This window comes from Lichenostomus cassidix, chromosome 20 (assembly GCF_008360975.1).
Source record: "Lichenostomus cassidix isolate B80296 chromosome 20, HeHo_3.0, whole genome shotgun sequence".
NCBI classification, from domain to species: Eukaryota; Metazoa; Chordata; class Aves; order Passeriformes; family Meliphagidae; genus Lichenostomus; species Lichenostomus cassidix.
The window spans coordinates 2,714,915-2,729,232 of NC_139500.1; the positions used below are offsets into that span (position 1 = coordinate 2,714,915).

Here is a 14,318-nt window from a genome sequence, read left to right on the forward strand (position 1 = left end):
GGTGAGAAGCCTGGCACAGGGCAAGAGCTTAAATCACTTTGAAATTGCTTAAAAGTGTAATTTTATTTCTTTTTAGTGCATTGCTTGAGGGATCATCCTCTTCCACCTGCACCATGTGCCTTATGTTGTCCCAGCACCAAGAAAGCTCCTCCTGGGCACTGCTGCAGCCAGACAGAAGCCAAGGGAGGGCATGAGCAGGGGGGTCACAGGGCTTGTTTTTAAAGCTTCACTGAGCCACAGGGACTGGGAGGAGCAGCTAGGGCTGGGTGGTTTTGGCAGGGCAGCCCTGGCAGCACCATCTGCTTGGCAGGTTCCAGGGCTGGGACCAGCCTGGGGGGCCAGACCTTGTCCTGGGCACATCCCCGTGGCCATGCTGGCAGCTGACCTGGCCCAGGCCACCTCTCAGCAGCTGTGCCCACATGCCCAGTCATTTGCATGACAAATTCGAACCTTTTTAATGGGAAAACATCACACTGGGGCTATCAGGGGGAGCTTTGGCTCGTGTGGGCTAGGGCACATGCAGCCCCTCTGCTGTCACAGGGACATGTCACCATAAATACCAGTGCTGGGGTGCTGCACATCATCTGGGGGAGCCCAGCCAAGGTCTGGCATCAAGTCCTGGCATCACCTCCCTTCCCTACAGACAGCCCTGTACCCCAGGTGGCTGTGCCACAGCCTCCCCACCTGCCTGCCATGGAAGGGGATGGTTGGCAGTGAGATTTCTGCCCTTCCCAGGCACTCCCTCCCCTGGGGTGTCCCCTGTCACAGAGGCACAGCCAAGGGCTCTGCTGCCAGCGGCTGCTGAATCTGCTGGTGATAAGGAGCAGAGGGTGCCCAGCCCACACCTCTCAGTGTTCCCCCCCATCCCACCTTATCTGGGGGACACTTGGGGAGCACCACAAGCCAGTGGGACATCCCCAGGATGGCACCAGGGACATGGGAGGGCACTGCCAGCCCCCACAACCCATCTCCCACGGCTAACAAGCACCAAAACTTTACACTGAGAGGGAAAGGCTGAGCACAGGATTTATTTGCATAGTAACTGGGCTGCTGTTGGCTCTTACCCTTTAAAACAGAGTTGACAGCAAAATGTTTTTACCCCCTCGCATACAGGGAATGCTAACAGCATCCTTTTTTTTTTTTCTCTCTCTCTCTCTCTCTTCTGGCTGAAACTTGTTTTTCCCTCCTTTGTGCCTCTCTGAATCCTGCCAGCGTAGAGATTCCCTTGTTCAGAGAGTAAAAAAAGAAAGGGAGGAAAAAAAAGAAAAAAATAGAAAAAGAAAAAAACTTAAGCCTGGGATTAAAAACCATCACTAAAATAGTTTGAATAACAAAGTCAACTGACTGGCCGGGAAGCTGGTGAATGCCTGTCACGTATCTCCCTTCGGCTGGGCACAGTCATGTGTTGCACTAGATAGTTCCTGGAAAAGCTTCTGCTCAGCCTGATAGACCTGTGGCTGCTGATAGTGCTGCACACACTCCTGGAGGGCTGTGGGAAACTTCCTGATGGGGGATAAACTGGGGGAATGAGTAAATAAATCTCTCTTGGGTACCAGAGGCATTCGATTCTTGGGATGTGAGGTTTCTCCAGCAGCAGCACCCCAGACCAGCAGCACCCTCTGTCCTCACTGATGTCTTTAGCAAGGGGATTTATGGTGGATTTGTGGGGGTTTTTTCCCCTCCACAAATTTTTGCATAGTTTCAGCTGCATAAATAATCAAAAAGTGGGACCTTGCCTGAGCTAAAAGCAGAGGGTTTGTTCCTCCCCCCCAAGGCAGAGCCAGCTCAGCCATGTCAGGCACATCATGTGGGGCCATGCAGCCAGGAGGGTGACACTGGGGGGGTTTGTACCTAAAACCAAACCCAAAGAGCTCTGAGTTTATCTCTTTGCTGACTGCAGCAGCACAAACCTGGAAACACAGAGAAGTGACAAGGCACAGCGGCAGGAATGATGGCTCAGATAAAGCCACACAGTGTGGGAGAGCAATTAAAGACTGATTTATTAGCTGGGTGCCCATGCTCAGGAGGCTGATGGAGCAGTTGGAGGTGGAAAAGTTGGTATTGGAAAAGTCAGAGATGGAGGATTGTCAGAGGATGAAGCGATGAGCACCCGAAATGGCAGGAGCCAAATTTTAAAAGCATTTGCCCACGTAAAACTGGAGACCATGGCCTTTTGTAAAACAGCCAGGAGCATGTCTTGGTTTGAAAAAAGCACTGAGCATTTCATTACATGTTTAACACTCAAAAGAACTTTTAAAATCAGACTCATCTCACTGGAGAGCCTCCTTTTCAACCTCTAACTCTGGATAAACGTGGGGCATCAGTGTGTGCAGACATCCCCAGCCATTTGGGATCTCCTGTGGCATCCACTGGTGTGTCTGCATGAGCTGCTGACTTGGGAGCACCTTAAACAACCCCTGAGCTCTGCAAAATGAAAGTGAAATGAAATAAATAAGTCATGCCATTAGTCTCCTGTGAGCTGGCTTTAAAATTAGCAGGTTTTAGACATAAACATGGTAGAACGAGCCCTCGGGGGAAGAAAAGCCCTCCAAAAACCACATCCTACCTTATTTTCAACAGTGCATGCTACTCTTTATTTCATGCCACTTTAGTAAGGTAAACTAATTTGGTTTCCTGTTTCCAATGAATTTTATATGCAGAAAAAACATTTATGTTAGATATATTATAAATCTGATGGGGAACATACATGTATGAAGGAACACATGGTTTTTATCAGTAGCTGTGTGCATTCGTGTATGTTTGTTAAAGAAAACACATGAAATGCTTTATTTCAACTAGCAGTTTAGCTTTTATTTCACAAATCCTGGCTCCTGAAGATTCCAGGTGAACCACAGATTAAAAGATAATTTCAAATGAGGAGCATAACATAACATCAACACAACCCAATTTGATGGCTGGAGGCACAAGATAGTCTGGGGCAAAACCATGTCCTGGGCTGAGCTCAAGTTTCACCAGAGTGGGAAAACCAGCAAAAATATCCCATGCTGATGTGAGAGCCGTGGCTGGAGATGGGGCAGCACTCAGGGGCATCCCCCATCCTCTTGCCACTGCTGCAACATGTGCTCAGGCCCTTTGCCTCTGTCTGTCTGTCCTTCTGCATTCCCCTCTGTCCTCTTCAATCAGCCACGAGCACTTCAGCCTCAGCCTGCTCGGCCCAGAATACAGATATTTTGGGTATCTGCAATCTGGACGAAAGCTCCAGTCCTGCCAGGAACTCTGCACAGGCTTGAATGGAAAAAAAATAAAAATATCCCACAGAGCTGGGTAAAGGCTGCCAGGCTGCCCCGGCCCCTGTCCTGCAGGCAGGGAGCAACCCCAGCCCCTCTGCAGCCGCCAGCCGAGACTGAGGCTGCGGGAAAGATAATAAATTAAATCCAAATGTTTATTCCATTGGCACTGTCTGGGCCATGTGCCTCGTGAGCTGAAGAGTGCAGGAATATTTTCTTGTTGCTGTCGAATAAACTGCTAGAAATGGTCGCTGTGCAGAGATCCCGGAGGAGGAAGGGCTGAGAGCTGCTTGGATGGAGGGATGGATGGATGGAGGGATGGATGGAGGGATGGATGGTGGATGGATGGATGGATGGATGGATGGAGGGATGGAGGGATGGATGGATGATGGAAGGATGGATGGATGGGATCCTTGGAATTCATGGATGGAGGATGGATGGATGGATAGATGATGGATGGATGGATGGATGGATGGATGGATAGATGATGGATAGATGGATGGATGGATAGATGATGGAGGGATGGATGGATGGTTGGATGGATGGATGATGGATGGATGGATGGATGGATGGATGGATGGATGGATGGATGAAGAGATGGGTGGATGAAGAGATGGGTGGATGAAGGGATGGGTGGATGAAGGGATGGGTGGATGGATGGATGGATGGATGGATGGATGGGTGAATCCATGGATGGATGGATGAATCCATGGATGGATGGATCCGTGGATACACACACACAGGAATTGGGTCCACGTTCAGAGGCTGGGCCAGGAGCTTTGTGCACAGGCAGTGGTTTTGGGGGCAGCTGTGGGGGTCTCTGTGCAAGTGAGGTCCTGGAGATTGTTGGCATGTGAGGACCTTGGATTTCCCCTCTCCTCCCTTGCACTCACACAGAATCAACTCTTCCCATCCCCATCAGACACGCTGAGCTCTGGCTGTGCAAGGCCCTGAGCTCCAGCCCAGCCCCAGCCCTGTGGGTGTGTGCAGTGTGTCCTGGCTGCTGCAGGTCACTGTGCAGAGATGCCTAAAACCTCCAGCCCAACCCACCAGCACCACCCCAGCCTGGTGCTTACAACAGGCTTACTCATTTCTCCAGTGAGTAAGAGCGAAAGGAGAGCCCCAGGGGGCAGGGATGGGGACTGATAAGAGTCAGCTCCCTAATCTGCAGCCCCAGCAGCCAAAAGGGTGAGGGTGATAACTCCCAGAGCTCCCAGCTCCCAGCAGAGCAGGGTGCTGCTGTCGGTTTGAGTGCTTGCAGAGCTGCACCTCCTCACCCACAGGGTTTGTCTGCAGTGTCCCAGCCCAGCCCAGCACCTCCAGCCATGAGCCAGAGGGAGCTGGAGGTGGTGGCAACCACAGGGCTCACAGCCTGGCCCACTCACCTCCCCTGCTCTCGATGCCTTGTGCTGCTGGGATGCAGCCATGGGGAAAGGGGATCATTCATCTGATCCATCAGACCTGTTCAGGAAGATCCAAAGCTTAGAAACTGGAGGTGGGGGAGGGCCCAGCTGAGGTCCATCCTCATGCTCTGGGTGACACCAGGAAGCCAGGAGCACAGCAAAGCCTGGCGCTCCTCTGATTCAGGCCTGGGCTGGGATTTTGGCTCAGACACCTGGTTTTTGCTGGCTGGGTCAGACCCTGCCTGTCCTTGCCCATCTCCTGTGGCACACACCCACCCTGGTGCTTCCCAGGCTCTGTGTCACCTGTCCCCAGCTCCCAGGGATCAGCTCCACTGTCCCCTCACCAGCCCCATGTGCCAAACTGCACATGATAAGCTCTGCTCCCCAGCACATTTTTGTCAGAGAGTAGCGAGATAAAAATCTTAAAATAGCTCACCATGACATTGGTCAGTCTGTGCCACCACATTTCCCACATGCTGCTGTCCTCCATCCTCCCTCCCTGCCTTCAGTATGGAGTATCCCTGCAGGAAGATTCCTGAAACACAAAGCAGGACATGCAGAGCTGCTCCTGTCCTGGAGCATCAAGGTCTCCAGGCAGCATAGCACAGGGCACAGCATGGCACTGAGCATGGCATGGGTGTGACATGGCATGAGTGTGACATGGCACTGAGTGTGACATGGCACTGCCAGCACTGCAGGGCAAGGCTCTACATCAGTTTTTGGGGTGTCCCCACTGCCCAGCCCCGCTGCAGGGCCCCCAGCCCATCCCTGGCTGGCTGCAGGGAGCACCATGCCCTCTCAGAGCCTTTGGCTGCAGCCAAACACCACTTGGCCGAGTCCCCAGCACAGGAACAAAAGCAGAGAGCCCCAGAGACAGGCCAGGGAGCTGGGGGAGGGTGCAGCTCCCTGCACAGCTCCTCTCCAGCGCTGCAAACCAACGGGGCAGAAAAGTGAGCCATCCCTCCCTGCCTTTGTCCCTCCTGGTGCTGCCAAGGGCCTCTTTGGGCTGCTGTGTGCCTTTCAGGGTGCACTGGTGGCTCTCTCAGGCTGGGTGCCAACACCTTCTCCTGGAAAGGCCATTCCAGCTCTTTCCATGCAGGGTGAACCTGCTTCTTTAACCCTTCTTGTGCCAGCTGGCCAGCACCGTGCCCTGGCCGTGGTCCCTGGGCTCTCACAGTGCTGCCAAGCGAGTGGCATTCAAAGCTTTAGCCTTTCCCAGCTTTTAGGCAGAGGCTCCAGCTCTCCCTTATTCTGTGTTTAGTTCTGGGCAGCCAATGTCACGTCATATTTAAAGGCGCAGCTTCAATTCGTATCTATCTTGATTTATTTTTTTTTAATGAAAAACAAGATTAAAAATAGCCATCAGAGAAAACAAACACTGCGATGCCCACACAGATTTTTCAAACCATTTCAAAAATGCCCATGAGAGCAACTGCTTTTAAGTGTTGAAGAATCACAGTGGAGGCTTTGCAGTGCAGATATGCACTGAGGAAATGAAGTATTTTATACAGAGGGGAAAACATGGTCCAGGTGTTGCTGCACCACAAGCCCCAGCCCCTTCCACTGCACCTGGCTCACACCTGGCTGGGGCAGGTGGCCCTGCAGAGACAGGTTTGGGCTACCAGGGAAGTCCTGCCAGCATCACCTGGCCCTGCCAAGGAAAATCATTCCGTTTGCTCTGCCCTGCACCTGGGAGGTGCTCATGAACCTCCCCAGCTCAGTGTCACCTTCAGTCTCACCCAGTCACAGCACAGGCTGTAATGGCCCATCAGGCTCATTCTTTTATTTACAGTACTAATCCTTTATTCATGATATGAGTAGTAAAAGCAGCTGAGCTTTTACTCCACAGCTTTCACTGCAGCTCAGCTCACGGCCCTGGAACAAGGATTTTTGCTCCCTCCCAGTGGTGCAGATGATGGTGGGGGACAGTGACATGTGGCCAGAAACCCCCAGCACGGTGGCTCATCCCCTACCACATGTGGCACAAGTGTGAATCCAGAGCCTCCCAGAATGGCCAAGTGTCTCTGGCTCCCCTGTGTGCCACAGGTGTGGGGACAGGCCAGTCCTGAGCTCACAGGGATGTCACCTGTGCCAAATGGGTCCTTAGCTGAGGAGGCAGCAGAGCCCACATTGACTTGAACCCAACTCTGCAGGCTGGATGGGGCTTTTGGGGGTTGTTTGGACTTGCTGAGGGTTTTCCCCTCCCTCAGTGACACCAGCAAAGCCCCAGGGACCCCTGTGCTTTGGGGAGCACAGCTCACAGCCCTGGTGGGTTTGGGACACGTTTGCTGTGAGGAAACCCCATGCAGGAACCCCTGGAAGTGACCTCAGGTGACACAGGGAGGTTCCCTCAGCAGGGCACAGATTGTGCCAGCGCCCAGCAGCCGAAGCACATGGCACAGGTTTGGCTGCTCTCCCCAGGGAATGGCAGTGTGGCATCACTGTCCCCATGGGAAAGGCTCAGCTTTGTCCCCCCGGTGCCCCTGGGCGCTATGTAAATACTGACAGGATTTTCTTAGCAGCACGAAATGCACATCTGCTCATGCAAAGCTGCGGGAGGTGGTGGCTCAGGAAGGTCCCTGCCATGCACGGGTGCCTGCCTGCATGGGCCAGCCCCCCAGCTCGACCTTTGGGCCTGAAAGAGCTTTCTTCCTGCATCCAAAACAGCCTCCCCTGCTCCTCTCCTTGCCCAGAGAGCCCAGGCTGAGCCACAGCCCTCAGCAAGGTAGGCAGCAAAGAATAACCTCAGTGTGTCACCCAGGAGAGTCCCCAGCCCTGCAGCCCTGCTGTGCCCAGCAGGCTCACGGAGATAAGGCTGCAGGATGATCAGTTCATGCTGTCATCAAGACTGCATAAATCCTGCCTGCTTCCAACACCGTTTTTCCCTTTAATTGTTCTATCTCCACGCGCCTGTGCACGCCCAGCTCTTGCCAGAAAAGCCAAGTGCTGATCATTGTCAGATGGTTCACACAGAGGTTTCTGTTCTGTTTTGTTTTTTCAAGGATCCAAGACGATAGGGGGATGGAGAGAACTTTTGTCCTCTGCTTAAAATAATTCGAGCTTTCCACTGTCTACGTCAGGCTCAAGCAGATATTTGCATAACAAATGAGCTTCTCCCCACATTTCAGCCCGGGGTGACCCCTGCAGCTCTTGCAGGAGGTGGCTCCATCTCCTTCTTTATCCTTCTTTAGCTATCTCCTTCTTTATCTCCTTCTTTATCCATCATCTCCATCATCTCCATCATCTCCATCATCTCCATCATCTCCATCATCTCCATCATCTCCATCATCTCCATCTCCCATCCCAGCCCTGAATCTGGGGAAGGAAGGGCATGGAGAAGGTTGTAAGTTTTTGGTGCTTTTGTCAATCAAGACTCCAAGCAGCCTCTGGAACATTTCACCAGCAAAACATTTGCTTGGTGACCAACAAATAATTCCAGGCATCTTTTATCTTGCTGTAAAAATGCCACAAAACAGCTGATTAGTGGAGGTTTCTCTCCAAGCTAAAACCTGTTGACAGCAAGACCAAACACCGACTTTCCCGTTATCAGCAGAAATGGACTCTCTGTGCTGGGCATTCTCCAGGCAGTGATGGACAAGCACAAGGCACAGCTCTGAGAGCCTCTCTGGGTTCAGGAAAACCAAGAAAAGCCCTGAAAGTGTCACAGAATTTTTGTTTCACCCCTGAGACAGATTAACACCTTGCTAGTTCAGATGTATAAATTCTGCTATTGCTATTGAAACCATTTTCCTTGCAGAATGTTCCAGTGAGCACCTGCTGCAATGGCTGAGGTCACGATTTCCAGCCCAGAAAAAAAGATAAAACTGCTGCCAGGAATTTTCCAGTTCCCATTCTCCTTCTGGGAGGGAGAAAGTGGGGGAGTAAAGCTTACATACCTTCATGAAGTCCTGAGAGGCATCAGGAGTGTTTTCATGAGAAACTGGATGGAAGCAAATGCTATCAGAGTCCAAATGCTCCATTAATTATAGCAGAATATCATTCTGGGGAGAAGGGAAGTCCCAGCAGTCCTGCTACAGCCTTCTTAGACAATGACTGAAAAAACGTTGCCATTAGTCATTTTGGAATGATTTTTTGTAAGGGTTAGATCTCTTTTGCATGACAACACATTGTGGGTACACAATTAAAAAATGAATCCATGACCAGTCAGAAACAATCATCCCTCCCTCTTTCTTCTAGAGTGAACTCTGAAATCTGGCTTTTTTACATAACTGTAATTATAGAGCAAACCTCCAGAAAGCCTTTGCAAGATTAAACATCCCCAGGTCCTTTCTGGGCAGCCTGCTGCTCTCAGTGAGTCACTGCAGCCCCCACAGCTCCAGGTGGAGGTCACACATCCCTCCTCCAGCCTGTGTTTCCCACATGGGAGATGCTGCCCACAGTTTCCCAGTCCCACCAGGGCAGGGCTGAGCCTGGCTGGCAGCAGGAACAAGGCTCTGCCTGGAAACCAGGCAGCAAATGCTTAATACAAAGTTAGAGATTCAACCAGCCTGGGCTGTGTCTTCCCACAGCAAACTCAGAGCATCGCAAAGTGAGGTGAAAGGTAAAATCCCAGAGGAATTCTCCTGAGCCATTTTTCTTGCCTCTGTCAATTTGAGGCTGGTTTTGGTGGCCCCAGGAGGCTAGACCCACGTGTACCCTTCCTCCTGAGTGCTGCAGGGCTGTTTGTACCCCCTGAAGGAGCAGAGACCTCCAGCAATCCTTGGTGGCTTGGCAGTGCTGCCCTCAGCCCTGGGAATCGAATTGGGTTTGAATCGGGGCTGTCCTGGCACAGGAAACAAACCTCACATGTCCCCGAGCTCCCCTGACCCCCCTGCTGTCTGATGGGTGTGTCAAACATCAGCCTGAGATGCTGCTCTGGGCACAAAATTACCTGCAGACCCCTCAGTCCCAGCAGCAGCTCCCCTGGACACTGGCAGGAGACACCAGCACAGCCCTGAGCAGGGCAGGACAGCCCCCTGAGCAGGGCAGGACAGCCCCCTGAGCAGGGCAGGACAGCCCCCTGAGCTCCCCAGGGCTCACAGTCCAACCTGCTGGGCTGCTCTGGGGTTTGTTCCACTCCATCAAAGCCTCAGAGATGCCATATGGCTCCCGGGGATGTTCCTCTGCAGGGTTTGGTTTGCAGCACGGCAGTTCTGCCTGGCAGAGGCAGCAGAGCAGCTCCCCCCACCCTGTTCCTCAGTGCCCAGGGGTGACAAATGGCTCTGATGGCACCAGGGTGTCCCCAGACCACTCCAGTGCCCAAAGTGTGGGAAATGCATTCCTGCTCCTCACAGTGCTGTCCCAGGGACTGCTGTGTCCCAGAGGAATGGGGCAGGGGAGGCTCTGCCTGGGTTTTGGAGAGTCTTCTTGTGGGTTGGAGGGACAGATGGGGACAGCAGTGGGGGCCAGGATGCTTCTTCTGGTGTCTGCTAGGGAGAGAGCAGCCCAGGAGCTGCCTGAGCTGCCTGAGCTGCTGCACAAGCCCCAGGGATGGAGAGGCCAGGAGAAGTTTGCCCTCAGGCTAAAAGAGCCTCCACTTCCTTCTCTCACTTCCATCTCTCCCTGCCTGCCTCCATCTACGTGTTCTGAGAAGCTCATTCCCAAGAACTGCTCTCATCCTGGCTCCAGCAGGTGCAAACATCACCAGGTTCCTTGTCTTCTCTTCTGGAGAGCTGGGGAAACTGAGGCACACCCAGCACCAGGAAAACACTGCAGGCTGTTCTCATCTTTGGGAGGGACAGAAGGGACCACTGCACCCTTGGTTTGACCTGGTACCTCCCACAAGCAGCTCCCTGTCCTCCTCAGTGTCCCCTCCCTGCCTGCCAGTGCCACCAGGTGACAAATTCCTGCTCCCCACAGGTACAGTCGCTGTTCCAACGGCCACTGGCTAAAAACAGAGCAAAAACAGCAACAAAAGACCAACAAATAGTTGACTCTGTTCCCAGGCAAATAAAAAGAACGGGTTTGGATCGTCACTGCTGGCCCTTTGTTTACTGAATGCAGTCATGAAAATGGCCAGGAAAGAAAAAAATATATTCTGCGATAGGGAGGATTTATTGTGGGCAAAGCAGGCTGGGACATGCCCCAGGGCAGGAGGGTCAGGCTCCGTGTGGATCTGCTGGTGACAGGAAATAAACGTGCCCAAAAGCACTTAAAAAAAACCTGAAAGCACCAGCCCTGATTGCAGCAGTTAGAAGTGATATATTCTTGGCATGGAAACAAAAAGCAAATTCATAGCAGGTTTGGAGCTGATCTTACTGGCTTACATGGGATTTTATACTTAGGTGATTCTATTGTTGGCTGGAGCTACCTGATTTATGCCTGAATAAGGTCCTGATCCTGCAAACATTTACTGATGTACTTTAGTTTTACCTTTGCCCCAAGACATCCTACTAATTTCCCTGCAGTGAGGGTAGTGCCTGCCTGCAGAGCTGGGGCCTTTGCAAGAGGAAAATTTGTGTGGGAATGCCTGAAATGAAAAGGAGATTGTGCAGTGAGACATGAACTCCCCCAGGCTGTGGTCATCCCATAGAGAGGCACTGCCAGCCCCAGGCAGGACACCCAAAATTGCCTGTGTCCCCCTCTGACCCACGAGGTTTGGGAAGCAGTGGGGAACATCCTTAGCATGAACCTGCAGCTGCATCGAGCTCTGAATATCTGCAACACAAAAAGCAGCAATGAGTTTACTCTCATGCCACCCCTCTCCAGGGCAGACCCTCCAGACAGGCTGCTAAACCCAGCAGACACTATTCAGACTGGTTGTTTCCATTCAAGAAAGTGACATTTATTGTCAAAAACACCATGTTTGCCCTGCAAGGTAAAAGAGATGGATGATGGATTCATCCATCAAATGCCATCCTTTGAAACTGCTGGGTTTGCTTCAAAGTGAGCAGGAGAATAAAACCTGTCTCAGGTGAGAGGAGGAGGCCAAGGAGAAGCTGTGAGCTCATCCAGGGCAGTGGCCAAAATTTTTAAACTTGTATATTTTCCAACACGGCCAGCGAGATGTCCCCATGGCCATGTGTCCGGCCGTGTGTCCAGCCGTGTGTCCAGCCGTGTGTCCGGCCGTGTGTCCGGCCGTGTGTCCAGCCGTGTGTCCAGCCGTGTGTCCGGCCGTGTGTCCAGCCACGCTGCTGCTCACATGCCCCTCACATGCTGCTAAAACCAGGCAAACGAAATCAAAAGGAGCTGCGAGTCCCGGAGCAGCTGCTTTCCTCACTGCCGCTGCCAAGCCTCCCCGAGAGCGGCTATTCCTCTTAATTTGCTTTACAATGGGCTCGGCGGGCAGTTGGGTGTCTGCCGCAGCGGGCACGGAGCTGAGCAGCCCGGGGGGAGCGTGGGGAGCCAGGAGCAGCACCTGGAGCGAACCCTGAGGGGGCTGAGGAGGCTGGAGAGGCACCCAGACGATCCCCCTCCTGTACACATCCCTGCTGGCTCCTGGGGGACACTTGGCCAAGACGCATCAGCACCAGACCCAACCCAGAAATCTCCACCAGCGAAGCTCAGATGTTGCTTGTGGGCACTGCAGCTCTCACAGGTGAGCTGTGAGATCTCTGTCCCCCAAAACACACCTGGCACAGGGTGACAGCAGCAGTGGTGTGTCCAGAGCCTTCCCCCAGTGCTGCTGTGCACCCCAAAGCTCTGGGGTTTATGTCCAGCGAGCTCCAGGACACTGCCATGACCACACCGAGGTTCTGCACCGTGCCTGATGAGGCAGCAGGATGGGGCTGGAGACATCTCCCAAGGGCATTTCCCGAGCAGCTCCTCCAAAATGGGCTTTGTTTTTGCTGTAGCAGCCTGGAGAAATGAATAGTGCCTGCCCAGGAAGATTTAAATATACATAAAATTAGAAGGAGAAAGTGTTAACTAAAATTTCATACTTCTGCAAGGCAGACGGTTCGTTAGCAGTACTTTAATGAGGCTCTAACCTCACTGTAATGCTTTTATTAATGCTCAGTGCTTACTGAGTGCCAACTGCTTGGCTCCTCTCCGACAGCCCTGCTGCTCCACAAAGAGAGGGGCTGAGGGGTCCTTTGATGCAAAACGTGAGCACATTTCCCCCTCAGCCAGGACAAACGACAGTTGGTGAGATGAGACAGCCCCAAACCCAGCAGATGGTGCCCAGAGCAGGCAGAGCTGCGAGAGCAGGGTGGGCAGGAGGGACACGGGAGGGGACAGGGGAGGAGAGGAGAGGAGAGGAGAGGAGAGGAGAGGAGAGGAGAGGAGAGGAGAGGAGAGGAGAGGAGAGGAGAGGAGAGGAGAGGAGAGGAGAGGAGAGGAGAGGAGAGGAGAGGAGAGGAGAGGAGAGGAGGTGCCAGTTCTGCCACTGACGCTGCTCCTGTTGGCTGCAGCTGGGTCAGTGTGAGGATCAGGCAATGGGCAATGATAGAACATCAAGGATGGATGTGACAAGGTGACAAAGGCAGGCACGGGGAGGTGCAGGGTCCAGGAGGCAGGTCCTGGTGGCTGAGCACTCGTCCTGCTCCCCCTGCTCTACTGCTGCAGACATCTCATGTGCTTTGAGGCCAAAGCTGTGTCCAGATCTCTCCAGAGACCTGCACTGGTCAAACCTGAGTCCTTAACCCAACAAACTTCCAGCACCCAAGGCACCCATACCCAAAATCCCCAGTGGGACTGTGGAGGGAGAACCTGTGCCTCTGAGGTGCTCCCAACACTACTGTGGAGCTGATCTGAGTGAAGGAAACCCAGGGAAGGATGGAGTAGCTCCTCCAGCCCCTCTGCCCTGCCATGCCCTTGTCCATGCTGGCTGCAGAGGGCAGGAAGGGACACCAGCTCAGGGGTGATGCCCACCCAGAATAGAGCACCCTGAGCACACCTTTCAGCCATGGCTGTGGGCAGAGGGACCAGGATCACCCCAGCAGCTGCTGGGACACTCCCCACACCTCCTGGGAGCCGAGGTGAGCATATGCCGTATGCTTCTCCTCCTGCTCCCTGAAACCCTCTGAATAGAGGGATTAAAAATCACCCATGGCAGCCTGAGCCAGCAGAGCCAAGGCTCTGGCTGATATTCCAGTACAGCAGAGAGCAGGTGGGCTGCTGGGTGAGCAGGAATGGGAACAGCTTGTGGCAGCCTCGCCCTGGCTCTGCCTGCAGGGCCAACCCTCCCAGGAATGTGCCACAGGGAATCCCATGCTGGTTCTGGGATCTCAGAGCCACGAGAGCAAGGAGCTGGGCTGGGGTCAGCTGGGGTCAGCTGGGGTCACACCGTTGTCCACCCATGGCTGCAGAGCCAACCTGTGAGCCCTGGGCAGAGAAAAGATCAGCATCATCTCGTAGTCAACTGAAACTGGCTTTCATTTTAGTCCCAAAAAAAAAGAGAGAAGATTATTCAGAGCAAAGAGGCTGAAGCCAGCAGGTTGTCAGGGCACAGGGATGGGTGAAGCACAGGGCAGAGACAGGAATGACCAGGGAGAAAAACTGTCCTCAGTGCCTTCTGCCCAGCCTGCAAGGCAAAACCACCAAACTAGAGAGTTTCTGAACCCAAAAATTCAGAACATATTTTTTCCTCCATGTAAACGGTCAGATTCAAAGCCAAACATGGAAATATCTCAGGATGCTCTTGTGCATTTTTCCTGTTAAAGTTTCTCTGAAATCTGGCCTGGTTCTTGTGAAGGAAGAAAAAAGAACAGAGGAAAAAAAAAAGAAA

At 52.9% G+C, this 14,318-nt stretch overlaps 1 long non-coding RNA gene across 1 annotated transcript; it reads right to left on the reverse strand.

Annotated features, from left to right (window-relative positions):
- Positions 1–923: 923 nt before the first annotated feature.
- Positions 924–9,642, reverse strand: LOC146428543 (uncharacterized). The gene is made up of 3 exons (XR_014855917.1): positions 8,548–9,642; positions 5,088–5,186; positions 924–2,424 (listed from the first exon to the last, which is right to left on the reverse strand). It is a non-coding gene; the product is annotated as an uncharacterized LOC146428543 (long non-coding RNA).
- Between the last annotated feature and the right edge of the window lie 4,676 nt (positions 9,643–14,318).